Source organism: Durio zibethinus, chromosome 13, assembly GCF_047325235.1.
Source record: "Durio zibethinus cultivar Kanyao isolate XHJ-2024 chromosome 13, ASM4732523v1, whole genome shotgun sequence".
NCBI classification, from domain to species: domain Eukaryota; kingdom Viridiplantae; phylum Streptophyta; class Magnoliopsida; order Malvales; family Malvaceae; genus Durio; species Durio zibethinus.
The window spans coordinates 4167039-4187561 of record NC_143174.1 but is presented as its reverse complement, the minus strand read 5'-3'; the positions used below and the strand labels follow the sequence as shown (position 1 = coordinate 4187561).

General features: G+C 30.9%; 1 non-coding gene and 1 pseudogene across 2 annotated transcripts; both read left to right on the top strand.

The window, feature by feature from the left end:
• The first annotated feature begins 5829 nt into the window (after positions 1 to 5829).
• On the top strand, positions 5830 to 19545 carry LOC111304401 (auxin response factor 4-like; annotated as a pseudogene). The gene is made up of 13 exons (XR_016327069.1): positions 5830 to 6781; positions 6925 to 6981; positions 7243 to 7425; positions 7526 to 7609; position 7693; positions 13369 to 13459; positions 13794 to 13964; positions 16431 to 16544; positions 16661 to 16736; positions 17225 to 17387; positions 17475 to 18215; positions 18291 to 18481; positions 19204 to 19545. The product of XR_016327069.1 is annotated as an auxin response factor 4-like (transcript).
• An 821-nt stretch (positions 19546 to 20366) lies between these two features.
• On the top strand, positions 20367 to 20439 carry TRNAK-CUU (transfer RNA lysine (anticodon CUU)). Its single transcript has one exon. It is a non-coding gene; the product is annotated as a tRNA-Lys (tRNA).
• Positions 20440 to 20523: the final 84 nt, after the last annotated feature.

Below are 20523 nucleotides of genomic sequence, written 5' to 3'. Positions count from 1 at the left end.
TTTTTCATAATAATATGGCTGTATTATGCAAGATCTACAAACAAGTTAGAAAGTTGAGATAGGGCATAAGGTTGAAACACTATTTGATCTTAAAACTTTGAAAATTTCACTACATTTGATTACTATTGTTATATTTCAAACAACCAACTCTTTAGTTTTTAAATTTATGGCATTATAGGCTAGGACATGTATCTACTTCTTAAATAAAGTCACTTGCTTCCATTGGTGTCTTAGGTAATGTTTCTTATAATATTTTTGATTACTTGTCTTGCCAACTTGAAAAACAAAGTGCTTTACTTTTTAATAAAAGTGATTCTCTCTCATCTGTTCCTTTTGATTTAGTTCATTCTAATATTTAGTGTCTAGCTCCTTCACAAACCTTAGGAGGTTTACGTTATTTTGTTATATTTATTGATAATTTCTCTCGTTATACTTGGATATATTTATTCAAACAAATATCAATTTTTCATGAATTCAATAACATGATACAAACTTAATTTTCTAGAAAATTAAAAATCTTTAGGTCTGACAAAGCTATTGAATATACAAAAATTAAGTTTCGTAACTTACTAAATGATGATAGGACTCTTCTTCGTAGGTATTACCCATATACTTCACAACAAAATGGTCGAGTTAAAGAAAAACATCATTATATTTTTGACACAGTTCATGCTTTTCTCATTTTTTTTTTTTGAATATTTTTGAGGTGAAACTACTTACTTTTGTTTACACTATTAATCATGTTCCTACACCAATATTAGGCATACAATATTTTCATGAGTGTCTATATAATAAAGTACCTAATTATCATTCTCTTAAAGTTTTTGGATATGCTTACTTTGTTTTACTTCTTTTTTATGAAAGGACTAAACTTGAACCTAGAGCTAGATTGTGTTATTTTTTGGGTTATAATATAAAACACAAGGGGCATAGATGTTATGATTTAGTGTCTAAATGTCTTTGCATCTCAAGATATGTAATTTTTTGGGAATATAAAAAGTTCACCAATGTGTCTTCATTACATTCACCATGTTCTCTCTATGTATTTTTATATATATTCATTTTTTAATTTTTTTAAAATAAAGATATTATTATAGGTACTTTTTACTCAAACAGTGATCCATCTTCTTTCACTTCTACTATGTCTGATCTAACTGAGGCTCTTATTATACAGTTGTCCTTTCACCATATATACTACATCCACTTTGTCGTTTCACTCGAGTAAGGAAACTCAACACTTAACTTCATGATTTTCATTGTTATTATGCTTTAGCCACATTACATAAACTTTACAATTTTCATAAAGCTATCTCTAATCTTATGTGACAGCAAGTAATGGCAGAAGAGCTTCAGGCTCTTGAGAAAACTTGTATTTGAGAAATTATTGAATGACCTTTCAATAAGTTAGTGATTGATTATAAGTAGGTTTACAAGATTAAGACTCGATCTTATGGGTTAGTGGAACGTTACAAAACTCGTTTTGTTGCTCCAAGATTTACACAAGAATATGACATTGACTATGAAAAAAATTTTGCTCCAGTTGCATGTCTCGATCTGTTTATTCATTATTAGCTGTTGCAGCAACTAAAAAATGGCAACCTTTTAAATGGATGTTAAAAATACCTTCTTGAATGGTGATCTTGCTGTGAAAGTCTATATGAAGCCATCTCATGGTTTGTCTATACCTTTCAACATGATCTACCGTTTTTTATGTGCTCTATATGGTATTCAGTAAGCCCCTAAAGCTTGGTTCTTGAAGTTTAGTATCACTATTACACAATTTGGTTTTATATCTATAATTATAATTTTACTTTGTTTATTCAAACTACTGAAAATTATATTACTTTTCTCTTACTTTATGTGGATGACATGATGATTACAAGTAATGATACAAATGGTATTCAAGATTTGAAAACGTTTCTTCATTTTAAGTTTGGGATGACAAATCTTGGTCCTTTGAGTTATTTTTTGGGCCTTAAAGTCACTAGTGATTTTACCAACTTACATTTGTCTCAAACAAAGTATGCTTTTGATCTTATTGCTCGAGCAGGTTTTACTAATAGTAAGATTGTATCATCACCACTTGAATAGAATTTGAAGTTTTCTCCTTTTGATGGTATACCACTTCTAAACCCTTCTTTGTATCGAACTCTAGTGGGTAATCTTATGTACTTGACTGTTACTCGTCTAGATATTGCCTATATTGTTCATTTGGTTAGTCAATTTCTATTTGATCCTCAATCTACTCATTTTGTTACTGTTTTTCGAATCCTATAATACGTCAAAGGTATCTTCTAGTTCTTATTTGGACTTGCGTTGTTATTGTGATATTGATTAGGTAGGGATCCTATTGATCATCATTCTATTATAGGCTACTATTTTTTTCTTGGTTATTCTCTTATTTTTTGGCAAAGTAAAAAAAAAAAATTGTGATATCCCATTCTAACACTAAAGCTGAGTATCGAGCACTTGCAGATGCCACATCAAAACTTCTATGGCTACGATAACCATTTCAGGATACAGGTATTTTTCATTACTCTAGTACTTTTATATTTTTTGACAATCAAAATGCCATTCAGATAGCTCACAATGATATTTTTTATAGCATACTAAACATATTGAAATTGACTGTCACTTCATTCGTCACCATTTGCTTGCTCAAACTTTTTGACTTGTTCCTATTATCAGTGCTGATAAAAAAACAGATATCTTCACCAAATTACATCAATTTAATCAATGTTTTGTCCAAGTTTTCAAACTTAAGTTGGCCTCTACATTACCATAATGAGTTTGGATGTCAATAATATTTTTGTAATATTCTAGTAATATTCTAGATTTATGATATTATTCTAGTAATATTTTATATTGATTTGATATTGATTTAGAGAATATTAAATATTAATTAAATAATTATAAGAATTGATTTAGTCATTATTTTTATTTATTGTATTTTTCATTTTGTAATATTTTACTTCAGTATAAATAAACTTTAAGCTTTATTGTAAAATACAAATAATTACAATAAAATTTTCATCATTTTTTTTTCACTTACAAAGAAAAAATCCCTTATTCTAAATTCATGATTTAATGATTTAAATAAAGAAAATATATTTTGATACAAATAGTATTAAATTACAAAATAAAAGATAATATTTGTTTTATTTTCATAAATCACAATTCCAAATTTTTAAAAAATAAAATGTTAAATTTTAATCATTAGAATATTCTTAAAACAAAAATAATATAATTTTTGATGAGACGAAAAAAAAAAAACAAGTGGAGAAAAAATTTCACGCATTACAAAAAGGCAAATATATAGGGGGAAGGGTATCTAATAGAATGTTTTTAGTGTCTGATCGATGAGACAAGAGATTACCAAAGAACGGGACTAGGGACGGCAATCAAGCCCGTCCCCGACGGGTTTCGGCTCGACCCAATCTTATAGGGTCGGGTTTTTTTTTTAATTTCGGGTTTCGGGTCGGAGTCGGGTCGGGTAAATTTAGCTACAATCGAGGTCAGGTCGGGTTCGGGTATGCCTAAAACCCAACCCTACCCGACCCGATATTATTAAAAAATTATTTTTTAAATTAATTAATTATTTATATATATATTTATATAATGATATTTTTAAATATTTATATTTAAAAAATAATATTTTATATTTTAAAAAATAATATTTTATTAATTTCAGTTCGGGTCGGGTCGGGTACGATTTACATAGTATCGGGTCGAGTTCTGGTATTTAAAAAATTCGGGTCGGGTTCGGGTTTAGGATAGCATAAATTGGGTCGGGTTCGGGGCGAGCAAAACCCGCCCTGAACCCGACCCGATGCCATCCCTAAGCGGGACTACTGATGTGCTGCTTTTCTGACTCACTGAGTCCTAACAACTAAAAACTCGCCCACGATGGGCCTTGGCCCTATGTTGTTTACTGTTACTAATGAGGCGATAAAAATTTGATTTAATTTGATTAATTAATTAAATTTTAAATTATTTTTTTAATTATTAAAAATGATTTTAAAAATTTAATATTTAATTAATTAATTTAAAAATTGAATTAATTAAAATTTTAATTAAATTCAATAAAATTTATATATATAACTAAATATATATGAAATTATTCATTCATTTCAAGTTGTTAAAATTTTTAACTTAATATTTTGATATTAGAAATTTTTTATTTAATGATTTAATTTAATTTATTTTAAATATAAGAAATTAAAAATTAAAAATATAATTTAATTAATATATTTTATTATTTGATTAACTAAAAAAATTAATCAAAATGACTGAATTAATTTTGTTTAATTAATTTTTTAAATTAAAAAATTCATTTTAATTAATGAAAATAAATTAATATAAATTAATTAATTTAATTTTAAATAATTAAATTTAATTCAAAATTAATTAAACCGATCAAATGAACATTTATGTCAACAATTCTCTTTCATTTTTAATTTTTTTATTTTTTTTAATATTTATGACACTATTGCTATGTCTACCCTCTTATATAATATATCTCTTTTCACCAAACTGAATAAAATCAAAAACTAAAAAAGAATTTATCCTATTATATTTTGATCTTATTCTTTTAGACTAAACTTACTCATGGTCGGATAATTTGTTTGAATCCAAAATTTTGACCAAAATTTTAAAGATTTTGATATGAATGTTAAGTCCGTTACATAAATCTGAATAAATAAATAAGACTCAATAAAAACTAAGATCGGGCTTAAGTCTTATAACTTAAGAATTGGGCTCGACTTGAAAATAAAAAAATATTGTTTTATCATAATGGAATAAAGCTTATTTGTTTTATTATTTATAATATAATAAAGTTAATTTTTTTAATACAAAATAATGATTTAATTTTAAATTATATTGAATAAAATTAAATTGGATCTAAACCCAATAACTTATAAATTTAATTAAAATAGTTAAATTAATAGTTTACAAAAAATTGAAAAAAAATTCTTTCCTTATATCTAAATATCAATGCTTTTAGATGGATTTAAACTTTATTATTGCATATAGGAACAAACTTTAGCAAAAAATAAGATTTAAAAAGTTGGGTTAAGCCAAATCTGAGCTGTTTAAAATGTTAAAATATCATATTAAGTTTGACTTGAACCCGACCTATGGATAGGTTTATTTTGAATCATTTGCTTTTCACACCTTAACTACTATAACTTTGCATGAGGTTAATTTAATTGTAAAATTTTAATAGATAAATGTATAATTTTATACTAATTTTTTTAAACTTAATTTTTTTTAATATTTCATTTATAAGATTAATATTCAATTTTCGTTACTTGTTATTATTTTTATAAATAATTTATAAATTCAATATAAAATTTCGTTGAAACATATAATATATCTTAATATGAAATAATCACTCAATTATTTTTTAAAATAAATGAAGCTACATTTTTAATATGCTAAAACTTTCGACAATCGTCGAATATTATTTCTAAGGCTAGCATAGGTTGAATTTTAATACTGTTATTCAGGAAAAGTAGGCTAAAACAGTTCTGTTGGTTTTTGTTTCATTGGATTGAAAAACCCTTTTGTCTCGGAGGCAGGCTTTAGATTCAGCTATTTTGTATATTTATATTCATTATATAATATCAAATAAATTTATGCATTATTTTTGTTAAAATTTTAAATTATTTTGTTTTATTTTATATTATTTTTATATTACATCATTACATTATATTTGAAATTACGAAATCTAATATATATATATATATATATATATATATATAATAAGTAGACCTAAAAGTACTAATAAGAAGTAATAAAAAAATAAAAATCTTAAATCAGAAAAAAAAAAAAAAAGACAGAAAGAGAGGAGGAGGAGGGAATGGCCGGTGGGAAGTGTGGGTTCTGTACCGTCTTAGCTTGTCCACCCCACACAGTTTCTTTTCTCTTTCTCGCTTCAAGTCCAAAAGCCAAAAGACACAATCCTCTACCGCATTGGCTTTTCTTGCCTTTTGTTTCTGTTCTTCCTATGAGCAATTGTCTATGTCGGCTGCTCCCTCTTCTCAGTACCTGTAAATGGGGGAGGAGTCATACTTTGAATTCCTTGTTATTTATTTGACACCCTTTTCTTTCTTCCCTTTATCCTTTAGCATTCTAGCTTTGGGTATCCTCTGTCAAAAATATGACTTGTTTTCTATTCATCTTCTGCTACTCTTCCCATGTTCTAGCTTTGTGGGTACCCTTTAATAAGAATATCAAAATTTCCTGGCGATGATTTGACTTCATTTCCTTTTTTTTTTCTGAAGTTTTTTCAGCTTTCTGTGGTACCCTTTTCTTTAATTACTCTCATTCTACTCTTTTCTTAAATTTTCCTAATATTTTGTTTCTTGTAGTCGGTTATGTGGTTGTACTTGCACTGAGGCGAAATATTAAAAAAAAAAGAACTTGGGGTGTTCATGGAAATTGATCTAAACCATGCAGTGAATGAGGTGGAGAAGAGTGCACTTTGCAAAGGTGACTGTGACAAAGCCAGTGCTTGTGTTAACTGTTTGTCCTCTTCATCTTCTTCGTGTTCTGCAAACTCAGCTTCACCTCCTTGTTCCTCTTCCATTTATTTGGAGCTTTGGCATACTTTTGCTGGTCCTCTCACCTCACTTCCCAAAGAAGGAAATGTTGTTGTTTACTTCCCTCAGGGTCATCTGGAACAAGTTGCCTCTGCCTTTCCTTTCTTTTCCATGGAATGCCCACCTTTGATTTTCCTCCTCAAATCTTCTGCAAAGTGGTGAATGTCCAGCTTCTCGTAAGTAATAAAATTTTCTTCTTTTAAATTGAATTGTCTTTGCATTCTTCCTATAAACTAGCTTCCCCTGAAGGCCATAACTTTACATTTCCCTTCAATTTGGTTGCTTAAATTGAAGTCTCCTTTTGTCTTTCTTTCTTTAGGCGAATAAGTAGAATGATGAGTTCTATACGCGGGTCACTTTACTTCCTCAACCCGAGGTATATAATTCTTTAACTGAAGCTATAGCCGATTGGGCTTTTTATAGGATTTAAAATATTTGAATGCGTTACTCGTATAATATTAAGAAAAAATTGTTATTTTTGGTATTACATTTTATGGGGAAGTGGGGGGTTTTACAGTGCAACTTCTTAGGATTCTAGTGACTGGAATAAATGCCTGTGATCCTATCAGCATGCTCTCCCTTCTAAGAGGCACTCCCAATTTATGTTTTGGTGATTCCAATTTGGGATTTTGTGCAGTTGGGAGGGCCTAATTTGGAGGACAAGCAGCTGAATGAACTAGGTGAGGATGAGGGAGGTGGTGGATTGCCTACAAAATCAACCCCTCACATGTTTTGCAAGACGCTAACAACTTCTGACACAAGCTCCCATGGAGGGTTCTCTGTTCCTCGTAGAGCTGCCGAAGACTGTTTTCCTCCACTGGTGTGATTTTATATTTTTAATCCCTCATGTACTAGTTACAAGGCTGCTTATTGACCATAGAAATTTCTTGTAGATGTAATGTTGTTTGCCTTAATTTCAGGATTATAAACAGACGAGGCCCTCACAAGAGCTTGTTGCCAAAGACCTGCATGGAGTTGAGTGGAGGTTTCGACATATATATAGGGTTGTGGAAAAATGAGAGCATATTGAAAAACTTGTGTACCGAATCATACAAACACTTGTAGATTTAAATACAATTAACTAAAGGGTAAATTAAGAAATTAAATATTCTTAAATATGATCCTTATAATCAACGAATTGTTTATCCTGATATTTTATCCTTAATTTTAAAAATACAAATTCTTAATTTTAGAGATACAGATATATATAGATTACAATCAACGGATTACAGAATACAACCACTTGTAACTAAATGTTTTCTCACACTCCCCTTCAAGTTGGTGAATAGGTGTTTTCCATTCCCAGTTTGAAAATAATTTCCTGAAATGTTGCATTGTTGAGGTCTTTAGTCAACACATCTGCAAGTTGACCCTTGGTTGATCCATATGGGTTGCAAATCAATCCACTTTCTAGTTTTTTCTTTATGAAGTGTCGGTTTACTTCAATGTATTTTGTTCTGTCATGTTGCATAAGATTGTGTGCAATGCTTATTACAGATTTGTTATCACAGTAAAGTCTCATCGATCCATCCCATTTGATCTTCAAGGCTTCTAAAATAATCTTTAACCATAGTAGTTCACAAATTCCTTGAGTCATTGCCCTAAACTCTACTTCAGCACTTGATCTTGCCACCACATTTTGTTTTTTACTCTTCCAAGTTACAAGATTACCACCTAAAAAAGTGCAGTAGCCTGAGGTAGATCTTCTGTCAATTACTGAACCTGTATAATTAACATCTGTATATGCCTCTAGTACCAACCTTGAATTTCTTTTAAACAAGATACCTCTCCCAGCATTAGCCTTCAAATAGTGAAGTACACGATAGACAGCCTGTAGGTATATTTTTTTAGGACTATGCATAAATTGACTTATCACACTCACAACATATGCTATGTCAGGTCTAGTATGTGAGAGATAAATAAGTCTTTCAACTAATATCTGGTACATCTCCCTATCTACAGCAGCATCTTCATTAGCTTCTCCAAGCTTATGATTAGGATCTATAGGGGTATTTGCAGGTTTACATGCGAGCTTCTCAGTTTCCTTCAAAAGATCCATTACGTATTTTTGTTGTGAGATAAAAATACCATGATGTGAGTGGGCTGCTTTAATTCCTAAGAAATACTTCAATCTCCCTAGCTCTTTTATTTCAAATTCTTTGGTCAAACACTGTTTTTGAGACTATTTCTTCTTCATCATCTCTAGTTACAATTATATCATCAATATATACTAATAGAACTATGACCTTCCCTGAATCTGAGTGCTTGATAAACAGTGTATGATCCATTTGACTCTGTTTATATTCCATTCCTAGCATCACTTTGGCAAATCTCCGAACCCAGCCCTAGGAGACTATTTAAGGCCATATAAAGCCTTTTTTCAGCTTACATATTTTTTTTGCTTCTAGATAACCCTTAAATCCTGGTGAAACTTATATATATATATATTCCAAATTACCATGTAAAAAGGCATTCTTTACATCAAATTGTTGAAGTTGCCAATTGTAATTTACCGCCAAGGATAATAAAATCCTAACTGTATTCATCTTGACAACTAGAGCAAAAGTTTTTTGATAGTCCATTCCATAAGTTTGAGTGTAGCCCTTAGCCACCAGCCTGACCTTATATCTTTCAATAGTATCATCTGTCTTATACTTTATAGTGAAAAATCATTTACACCAAACTGGATGTTTTCCTGTAGGTAACTCTACCAGTTTCCATGTCTTATTTTTCTCTAAGGCCTCTATTTCTATTTTCATTGCCTGCCTCAATTTCTCATTGGATAATGCCTCAGATAATGTAGTTGGAATAGAAATAGTATTTAGGCTCACAAAAAAATTTTTATGGGATGGTGAAAACTTTTCAAATGACACAAAATTAGAGATTGAATATAATAGATGTTTAGTACATTTTCTAGTTCCTTTCCTAATGGCAATAGGTACATCATAATCACTAATTTTAAGAAATTCATGCTCATTTTGAGAAATAGAATCAGAGATTGTAATTATCTCATTTTCAGAGTTAGGATCAGGTTCTTGAATTTACACTGGTTCAGGAGCTGAAACTTTCTTTCTTGAATACACCTATAATTCTTTCATAGAATCAAGAATAGTATTATCCTTAGTCACAACTTCTGTGTTTGAAATGGGTTCAAATTTAAAATCAGTGTTTGACTTGAACTCTAAATAAATGGGTTTAGGCTCAAAAGAATTAATGGGTGAAACTGTTTTGGATGAAGACGACAAGTCAAGCAAAAAGAAGTTTTTATCCTTATCTTCTATAAATGATGTCTCCCCTTAAAGATAAGGTTGAGTAAAAAATGGTTTACTTTCTTCAAAAGTGATATCTGTGGACACATAAAATTTTTTAGTAGGAGGATGATAGCACTTATACCCTTTCTGAGTTGATGAATACCCCACAAAGATACACTTAATTCCTCTTAGATCAAATTTTTCCCTATTATGACTGTGAACATGAACAAATGATGTACAACCGAATATCCTAGGTGTGAGCTTATTTGTGGTATTAAGGTTGGGATAGAATTATGAGAGTAGTTTCATAGGAATTTTAAATCTCAAAACCCTTGAAGGTAACCTATTAATAATGTGTGTAGCAGTGAGAACAACTTTCTTCTAATAAGATTTAGACACATTTGCTTGAAAAAGGAAAGCTCGAGTTGTGGCTAATAAATGACTATTTTTTCTCTCTGTCACTTCATTTTACTGTGGAGTATTAACACAAGATGACTCATGGATAATATATATAAAAGTTTCATCGAGATTTAAGGGTCATCTAGAAGTAAAAAAAGTATGCAAGCTGAAAAAGGTTTTATATGGCCTTAAACAGTCTTCTAGGGTCTGGTTCGGGAGATTTGCCAAAGATTTTAAAAAGGAATAGCATACTCTGTTGTCATAACGTCTAGATCCGGAGATCTATCGCTAGACATTGACTTGAAGGAGTCGCCACCAATCTTTTTTATCTAGGTACGATTGGCCACCTAAGAAATCTATCCTTTCATGGAATACCTAAGTTTAAGAGTCCTTAAAAGAATAGGTTCGGGACTGCTAATCAGAATAGGGTTCGAAAGTTCGATTATGTATGAGAAAGGTTATAGCACCCTCACACCGCCCATCAAAAGATGGTACCAACTTAATTTTGTGTTATTCAATAAGCCTTAAAAATCTACCAAGTAATTAGTTATTAAAAATTATTCTCAATTGACTCTAATACTTTTAGCAAAAAATTGAAAAAATTTCTTCACCTCAAAAGTATGCAAGAAACTACTGTTTCACTTGTAGAGGCTCCATCGTCTGATTATTTAAAAAGAAAATAAAAATGAAGAAAAAAAAATGACTGCGTTTGTGCAGGAAAAATTGATACTTTCAACTTTTCCCTAAAATATCTTTTAGAAATTTTAATTTCGAGAAAAATTGATACTTTCAACTTTTCCTCAAAAACCTTTTTTGAAAATTTATTTTTAAGAAAAATTGATACTTTCAACATTTTCTAAAAAAAAAAAACCTTTTTTGAAAATTTATTTTTAAAGAAAATTGATACTTTCAATTTTTCCTCAAAACCTTTTTTTGAAAATTTATTTTTAAGAAAAATTGATACTTTCAACTTTTTCCCAAAAATATTTTTTAGAAAACTTTAATTTCAAGAAAAATTTATACTTTCAACATTTTCTAAAAACAAAAACCTTTTTTGAAAATTTATTTTTAAAGAAAATTGATACTTTCAATTTTTCCTCAAAACCTTTTTTTGAAAATTTATTTTTAAGAAAAATTAATACTTTCAACTTTTTCCCAAAAATATTTTTTAGAAAACTTTAATTTCAAGAAAAATTGATACTTTCAACTTTTCCTCAAAAAACACATTTTTTGAAAATGTTGTTTTTAAGAAAAATTGATTCTTTCAACTTTTCCTAAAAAAAAAAAAACCTTTTTTGAAAATTTATTTTTAAAGAAAATTAATACTTTCAACTTTTCCCTAAAAATATTTTTTGAAAAGCTTATTTTCAAGAAAAATTGATACTTTCAACTTTTCCCCAAAAATATATATTTTTTATTTTATTTAAAGAAAATAAAATAATAAAATAAAATAAAAGTGAAAATAAAAATAAAGAAAAGTAAAATAAAAATAAAAATAAAATAAAGATAAAAATAAAAGAATATTAAACAAATCTAATCTAATAATAATAATATAAATAAATAAATAAATAACGAAAAAAAAATCTGGGAACGACTCAGCTCGGCTTAGCTCAGCTTGAGAAAGAAAAATAGCTCGAAGACTCGACTCGGATTCTAACACACAAAAACCCCTTTTTAGCTTCTGTTTCTTCTCTGTGTCTACCTTTTTTTTGTGTGTTTTCTTCTGTTCTTCCAGCACCTATTTATAGGGATTGATAAGAAGAGTTTCTGATCAATCTCAACTCTTTATGAGATTTGGATTCAATCTTTGAATCCAATCTCAACTCTATCGATTCTCAAATCACAATCAAATTCATTCCAGTTTTTTTTTATCCTAATCTTAACCGAAAATTAATCAAAATAAAAAGATAAATATATTAATAGATAACAAAAAATTAATTAGATAAATAAAAGAAATAGATAAATAATAATAAAAAATAAAAGCAGATAAATAATAAAAATATTAATAGATAAAAAAAATAAAAAATATATTAATTAATGAAAATAAAAATAAAAGCACATTGGGGCCAACTAATTGGATCCTAAACCGGGTCCAATAGGCTTAGACCCAAATCCTATTCGACCAGGCCCAATGGGCTTGGGTCCTGACTAAATAGGGTGTCTATTCTGTGACTAACTTATTCCCTTGTTTGAGAGCTGCAGTCTTGATCTTTATCTCATAAACTTGAGCAGCATCTTTAACTTTGGAATATGTTTGACGAATTGATTCCCAAATGTCTTTAGCCGTGGATAAAAACATACAAGTGTCACTAATATCTGGTGTCATAAAATTCCACAGCCATGACATAACCATAGAATCCTCTTCATCCCAAGCCTCAAATTTTGGATCTTCTTTCTCAGGATCAGTGCCAAGAAGATGGCTTAATTTTCCTTTCCCTTGTAGAAAGGTTTGAACCAACTGAGATCACTTCAAGTAGTTCTTTCCATTCAATCTGTATGCAGCTTGGATATTCTGTAGTTCCCCTGTGGTTCGACCAGTTGTTACTTCTCCAAATCGAGTAGTAGCGGCGGATTCTGCTATTTCTGACATGGTTACCTTTTTTAAGACTGAACGAGTATAGGCAATGAAGGCCAAAAAAGAAAAAAAAAAGTATGACAAACTTAACAGAATTTGGCTATGAAGGCCTAAAAAAAAATTCAGCCATGAAGTCTGAAAATTTTTCTTTCCAAGAAGAGCCTAAAGCTTTGATACCATATGAAAAAATAAGAGTATATTGAAAAACTTGTGTATCAAATCATACAAACACCATAGATTTAAATACAACTAATTAAAGGGTAAACTAAGAAACTAAATATTCCTAAATCCGATCCTTATAATCAAGGAATTGTCTATCCTAATATTATGTCCTTAATTTTAGAGATATAAATTTTTAATTTTAGAGATACAAATATATACAGACTACAATTAACAGATTACAGAATATAATTACTTGTAACTAAATGTTTTCCTACAGGGATAATTCATATAGAGATTTTGACAATTCTAAAAGTATTTAGTACGTGTTTTCTATTGAAAGAAACTTTGATAGAGCTTGATGTTTATTAATTTTTAGGTCAACCAAAACGGCATCTCCTTACTACAGGCTGGAGTATTTTTGTGAGTCAAAAGAACCTTGTTGCTGGGGATGCAGTGCTCTTTCTGAGGTGTGAATAGCTTTATCACTAATCAAATTGAAAGATGCATATGAAGTTCTGACAGTAATTAATTAATTCGTTGTGTTTTCCCCTAGAGTGGAGGGTACAATTCCCTTTTGATACTTAGAAATTGGTCAAAAGGGGAAATTTTATAGAAGGAAGATAGAATCATCTTTCAAGTAGTACGTTCATGATAAATTGAAATACTGTATGCTACTTGAGAATCATAAATATTCATTGACACATGAATATAAAATGGATGTTTTAGAGTTATGATGCTGCCTTGTGTTCCCTTGGCCTAGTTATTTGAAGTTCCCTGATTTATCTTTTCTCGACATTGTAGGGGTGTAGATGGAGAGATGAGGTTGGGAATTAGAAGAGTTGTACGACAAAAAAACGGTCTTCCTGATTCAGTTATTGCAAAACAGAATTTATATCCAAATGTTCTTTCTCCAGTAGCTAATGCAATATCTAACAAAAGCATATTTCATGCCTTCTACAGTCCAAGGTAAGTGTCTCTTTCGGCTTACTTCACTTCAAGAAATCAGCTCGTATTTGGCCAAAAAATGAAAAGTAAAGAAAAGAAAAGAAATAAGCTGGTAAGTGATTTAAATAAAATGTATGATTTCGGTGTGGTTCATCTCCCTCTTGAGCTAACTTGTGTCCTAGGCCTCAATATAGCCCATGGATATCTTATATATTAATTTTGTAGAGAATGAAAGAAGGATAGGGTGTCCATGTTGGGCCTCATCCTTCCTCCCTTCTCTACTTTTTATTATTTTTAATTATTATTTTAATTTTATTAATTTTATTTATATTTTTTAACTTTTTTATTTTATTTTTTATTAGATAAGTTCTGTAAAAAAAAGTCATTGGAAATAGAGATAATAAAAGAATCCATATCCGATTTGTTGTGATTTTCAACGATCCAACATAGGTGTTTTTTTTTTTTTTTTTTCATTTTTTAAATTACAATTGAATCAATGTTTTTCTTTTTTTGAAAATGGGATTGGGTTGGAAATGGATTTAAAGTTTCCACCCCGGCTCGGATGTTCATGTGACACTCCTTTTTTCATTTTCTTTATTTTTTTAAAGCTTTTGCTTTTTTTTTTTAATTTTTTTTCTTTTTTTTTATTAGTTAAATTTTATAAAAAAAAATCAATTGAGATAAATGACAAAATAATTTGTATCCGATGAGTTTCAATTTGATCCAATCTAATTGGTGCACTTTTTTTTAATTCAAAATAATTGGGTTAAGTATTTTTAAATTAAGCTTAGGGTCAAAGTAAGGTTTTGGTTATTATGCTGTGACTTTGGTATATATATAAAAAATATATTTTATTATTTATTAAATTCTAAATTTATATATGCATTTTATTAAAAAAATTATTTAATGCTTTAATTTAATAAATTCATGTGCCACTCCATTTGACTTTTTTTTTTAATCATTTTCTTTGTTTTTTAAAATTTTATTTATTAGATAAATTTTATAAAAAAAAAGTTAATGGATGTAGGAATGATTAAACAATCTATATTTTATAGATTTTGATTATCATGATCCAATTGATGCTTTTTTTTAAATAATAGTTTTGTCTAAGTCTAGATTGGGTTTGGGGTGTTTTAGCCCCACCCTCCTTAGGATATATATAAAAAAATATTTATTTATTTATTTATTTTGTATTTTTATATATCTATTATATTAATAAAGATATTTTTTAATACCTTGATTTAATAAAAAACTATATTTATATATAATTAAGTTATAATTTATATTAAAAAAATAAATACACTTATCTTTGTCACAATGTTATCATTCATTAAAATTTGATATAAAAATTTTACTTCTCTCATATTTAAAACATAATTTAAAAAATAAAAAATAATCCTACAATGAAATGTGGGTCTAAATCTAGTTATATATTAAATTGTATCCAACTCTAGTAAGCAATGAATGCCCTTCAATGAAAAGTACTATGTATAAATTATAGAGGAAATTAAGAAACTTGGTGTGAATATAAAATTTTATATTATATATCTTTGATATTTAGCCTGTATAAGACGGTAGTGAACGCCCATGGATCCATTGTTACCAAAGTCTTAATTCACCAGGATGCAAGAAGGCTACACAAAAGAAACTATGACTTTAAACTTTGAGTTTATATGATGATTTACCAGATAGTTAGAGCCTGATCTTTTCTCAACACTACCCTCCTCCTGCAAAATATTACATTAATAATATTGCAAGATACATTCATGAATGAGACAATATGAAAGAAAGATATGTGCAGCTGCTTTTTGCCTTGGCATTACTACAGGGCTACCTTTAAAGTATATTACCAACATTAATGGGTGAAAACAGTTGGGGAGTAGCCAAGGATAATAAGAAGAAAGGCTGCAGATGGAATTTCTTTAAAGCTCAATGTATTCTATTCCCATTCTTGTTCTCATATGATTTGACGTTGTTGGGGCACTAAGGTGACAATGATTATAATGCAAACTTTTTGAAACCTGGCATTCATCTTCCCTAGTCATCTTTAGAGATTTTTTTTATTCTACTTTTGGCCACCATTTCCAGAGGATTCACCTAACAAAATCTAAAATAAAGAAGCATTTGGGGATGTAAGAATTAACTAAAAAAAGAGCATGAATAGTGTTCTTTATTAGGTTGAAAAGTTTGATACTCATTAGAAGTATCAAAATAGAAACTGATGCATACTAAAGTAGCACAAGGAGCTTTACTATAAGTGAATGGTCAATTTGAAAAATATCGAGTCAATTTTCAAACTGATTGCAAAGTAGCTCTCTTTAGAAGTTGCATTTGAGGAGGCATTCTGAAAGTTTGATTTCCATTCTCATGTTGGAATGTGATTCAATTCTTGTGTTGCTGAGCTTGTAAACCTATTTTAAATGCCAACATGGTGATGCATTTGCTGTGAAATGAAATGGTAAGCCTGTTCAAATTGCTGTAATGCGGGGCCAGTGATGCAGAGTTTGTCATACCCTTCAAAAAGTATTTTAAATGGATCACAAATCCAGTGTGCACTGGAACAAGATTCAAAATGAAATTTGAAATGGATGATTTGCCAGAGAGAAGGTCTTCTTTAATTAATTGCAGATAATGACTAAAATCAATTTCTTTCTTTGTTTCTTTCCCCTTTACCTGTTAATGGTTTTATTTTGAGAATATAATGTAGTACTCCTTTCATGCAGGTGTAGTGGTGTAGTAACGGGAATAGGGGACTCAGATCCTTACAGATGGCCCAACTCAAAGTGGAGATGCGTAATGGTGAGCTCCTAATGTTAGCTTGTGTACTCGTGCTTTTATTTGTATAGTTTATCATGTGTAGTCTTTATCACAAATATTAGAAATGTGTATCCATATGGTCTTTATGAAAATACTTTACATGTGTATATGTATACTTTATGCAGAACACCAACGAACTTTGATAAACTATTTGTTAGAATGGCAAATAATTGATGAAACAAACAACTAGGAAGGTGCCCATATATTCCAATTGTTTGATAAAAATCCATTAGTACCTTCATACTGAGTTTTGTAGCTGTCATTGCCAAAACTCTTTTGTGTATCTAAGTTGGCTCATATTAGGGTTGATTCCAGGTTTTTTTTTTTTTAAATGAACTTATTATCAGACATTGAAGTTTTCACTTTATATGTATACAAATGCACATGTATTTTTCTCCTATGCGTTCTTTGTGTTAATACATTGAAGAAGAAAAACTCAAAGCCATACATATGCACATCACATTTAACAGGTTAGGTGGGATGAAGATATTGCGAATGATTACCCAGAAAGAGTTTCACGTTGGGAAATTGATCCTTCTGTTTCTTTCCCACCCTTGAGCATTCAATCTTCACCAAGGTTGAAGAAACTGCAGACAGGTCTGCTGGCTGCTGCACCCGACACCCCCGTCACAGGTACAAACCTTTCCACTAGGATTGTAATATTGTTGTATTTATATACTTGGTTAATGTAAGCATCTTTTAAAATGTTTTTTTCTTCAGGAGGGGGTGGATTTTTGGACTTTGAGGAATCAGTGAGATCCTCTAAGGTCTTGCAAGGTCAAGAAAATGTAGGTTTCATATCACCCTTATATGGATGTGATACTGTAAAGCGCCCATTAGATTTTGAGATGCAATCTCCGGCACATCAAAGTCTTACATCAACAGGAATTGGAAAGACCAATATTAGTGACTTTATGATGGCTTGCTCCACTGCTTTCACAATCTTTGAAGAATCTAATAAGTTTCCGAAGGTCTTGCAGGGTCAAGAAATTTGTCCATTGAGATCCCTGACACAGAAGGCTGATCTCAACCTTGGTGTTTGGGCTAAAACCAATCTTGGTTGCAATTCTTTCAACATGCATCAACCACCCAAAACCAACTGCTATCCACTAGCATCAGAAGGCCTTCGAAATAGGTATTTTCCTTATAGTGACTTCTACAAAGCTGGCCAAGAACCTACAATGAGTTCTTATGGATCTACACTTCCAAGAGGCAATGTCCTGCACAATGCTTCCTCAATTAAGGCGGGGGTTACCGTGGACGGGGTCAGAAAACCAAATCCACTGAATGGCCATAAGCCATTGGAGAATATTTCGAGTCCTGTTTTTGGAAAAAATTTGAGGAACCAACATGATGAATGCTTCAAAGGAAATGTGGCTGGATATAAACTCTTTGGGTTCTCCTTCACTGCTGAATCACCTACTCCTAGCTCAAAATTCTGGTAAGAGGAGTTGTGCAAAGGTAAGTTACCTTAGGGTTGAAGTTAAACTTTACTTCTTATTCCCCTCCTACTGACTTCGACTTGATCGACTGAAGGTTCACAGGCAAGGCAGCTTGGTTGGAAGAGCCATTGATCTCTCAAGACTTTATGGATATGATGACTTGATGACTGAGCTAGAATGTCTATTCGGTATGGAAGGCCTTTTAAGCAATCCTGATAAAGGATGGTGGGTTTTGTATACTGACAGTGAGAATGATGTAATGGTGGTTGGAGATGATCCATGGCAGTAAGTGTCACTCTCCTTGCTATCCACTATCCAGTTTGTTGCATGCTAGTCAAAGCGCACGTCTGATGTCTTTGTGGCAATGTGCATTAAATTAAATAGTAATTGCAGATGTGAGATATTTTTGCTACACTTTTCTCCCTTTTTCTATTCTTTTGAGCATTGCATCCTTTCTTTCAGCTTTGCACAATTAATATGCATGTTACTGATGCCACAATGTTTTCTTATAGCCAAATTAAACTAGTCCTTGGGGTCAACAAATCTAGCAGGCAGGGTGAATGCTACGCCAAGGGGCATGGATGAAATTAAATGAGAGTTTGGCATTTTCCTTGGGTGCTCTTATCTCGACCCCCCCTATCCCATGGGGCGGTAGCAGTAGAGATGCTGAGGGGAGTGTTTGGTGAAGCTCATTCCCCCTATTCACTTGTGCAGTGAGAAGAAGAAAAAGCAATGTCTTTAGAATCAGAAATGAAGAGTCATGAATAATGTGTATTGGTAGGACACATGCTTGAGCAAGCAGTAAAACAAGGAAACAAGAAAAAGAGGCTTAGAAACTAATAACAATATATATTTAGCATTCACGGCGGTCACCTGGCCCTGTTCAGGAGGGAAACGATGCTCAAACCTTATTTATAAAGTTTCAAAATGCTTATTGCTATTTGTTGATGTGTGTAAAATATCCTTGCCTATGATGGGTTTTTTTTTTTCTTCTTCTCTGTTTGCAGTGAATTTTGTGATGTGGTGTCCAAAATCCAAATATACACCCAAGAAGAAGTGGAGAAGATGACCATAAAAATGGCCAGTGATGACACACAAAGCTGTTTGGAACAAGCACCGGTGATAATGGAAGCATCAAAGTCTTCCTCAGTGGGCCAGCCAGATTCGTCTCCAACACTAATAAGGGTATGAGGATCGGTGTTTGTTTTTTAGTATTGTCTTGTGTTTGCTATGTGTGCACAACTCATTGAATCCTGAAGCCATCCACCAAGTATTTTCTTTGTCAAATGAACATATTGAAAGCTAAAAGTGGCCATTCTGGCCTTGTGGTATTCAACAATTGAAGTTGTTTGAAGTGATTCAAGTCTGGTGCTTTGTATTCATCAACAATGTGTGGCACCAAAATTGACTCATGCATTGTCTCATATCAGGTCATTTCAAAGCCAGAAATCTGGAAATGATCCACTTGAACTTCAAGTTGATGTGCCTTGAATTCTGAAAACCCTCAAAACATAGGTTCTTCCTTTTCTGATTGACTACAAGAGCATTTCCAAGCTAAAACTTGTTTTTTGAAATCTTAGAAAGTATCCTCAACATTGTATAGCCCTCCTGCAAAGCCGAATACCAACACAAATGATTCCACAAACATGAATAACATAATTTAGATTGCAAATTAGAGACTACACTATACGATCTCCATGTATGACGAATCAAACTCGGATTGACAGTTTCAGAAAGAGCAAGATGTGAAGGAGGCCCATGTTGAGTGGCTCTTTCTACTGCACAAACTATTAACTCCAGCAGAGACAGGCCTGAAATTTTGCATCCAGAAAATGAGTTTCAAGTGTGCCATACTGCTATATATGAGAACAGAAATCTATCTAATTTGAATTCCATGATCTATCATCAAAATTATTTAAGATAACAAAAATTGAACATCAAAAGAAAAAGAAAAAAATGTGTTGCAAATAAATAGATAAAACATTGAATTGTTAGTAAAACAAACATATTACACAAAAGGAGATTTTTTGAGTCCTTTAAAAGGGAAAACACAAAACATAAGGTTGCAACAATTTTTTTTTTTCATTTCTTCCTACCATGAATGGGAATGAAACTTGGAGAAAATATTTGAATTTCTAAAGGAAATGTTAAATTTGTATAACCGCCAACAGCCCGTCTAGCTCAGTCGGTAGAGCGCAAGGCTCTTAACCTTGTGGTCGTGGGTTCGAGCCCCACGGTGGGCACAGTTATCCTTTTTCCGTTTTTTTAGCGAAATACCATTTTTTTAAAAATTATTATTGAAGGTAAACGAGCTGAAAAATTCAGGT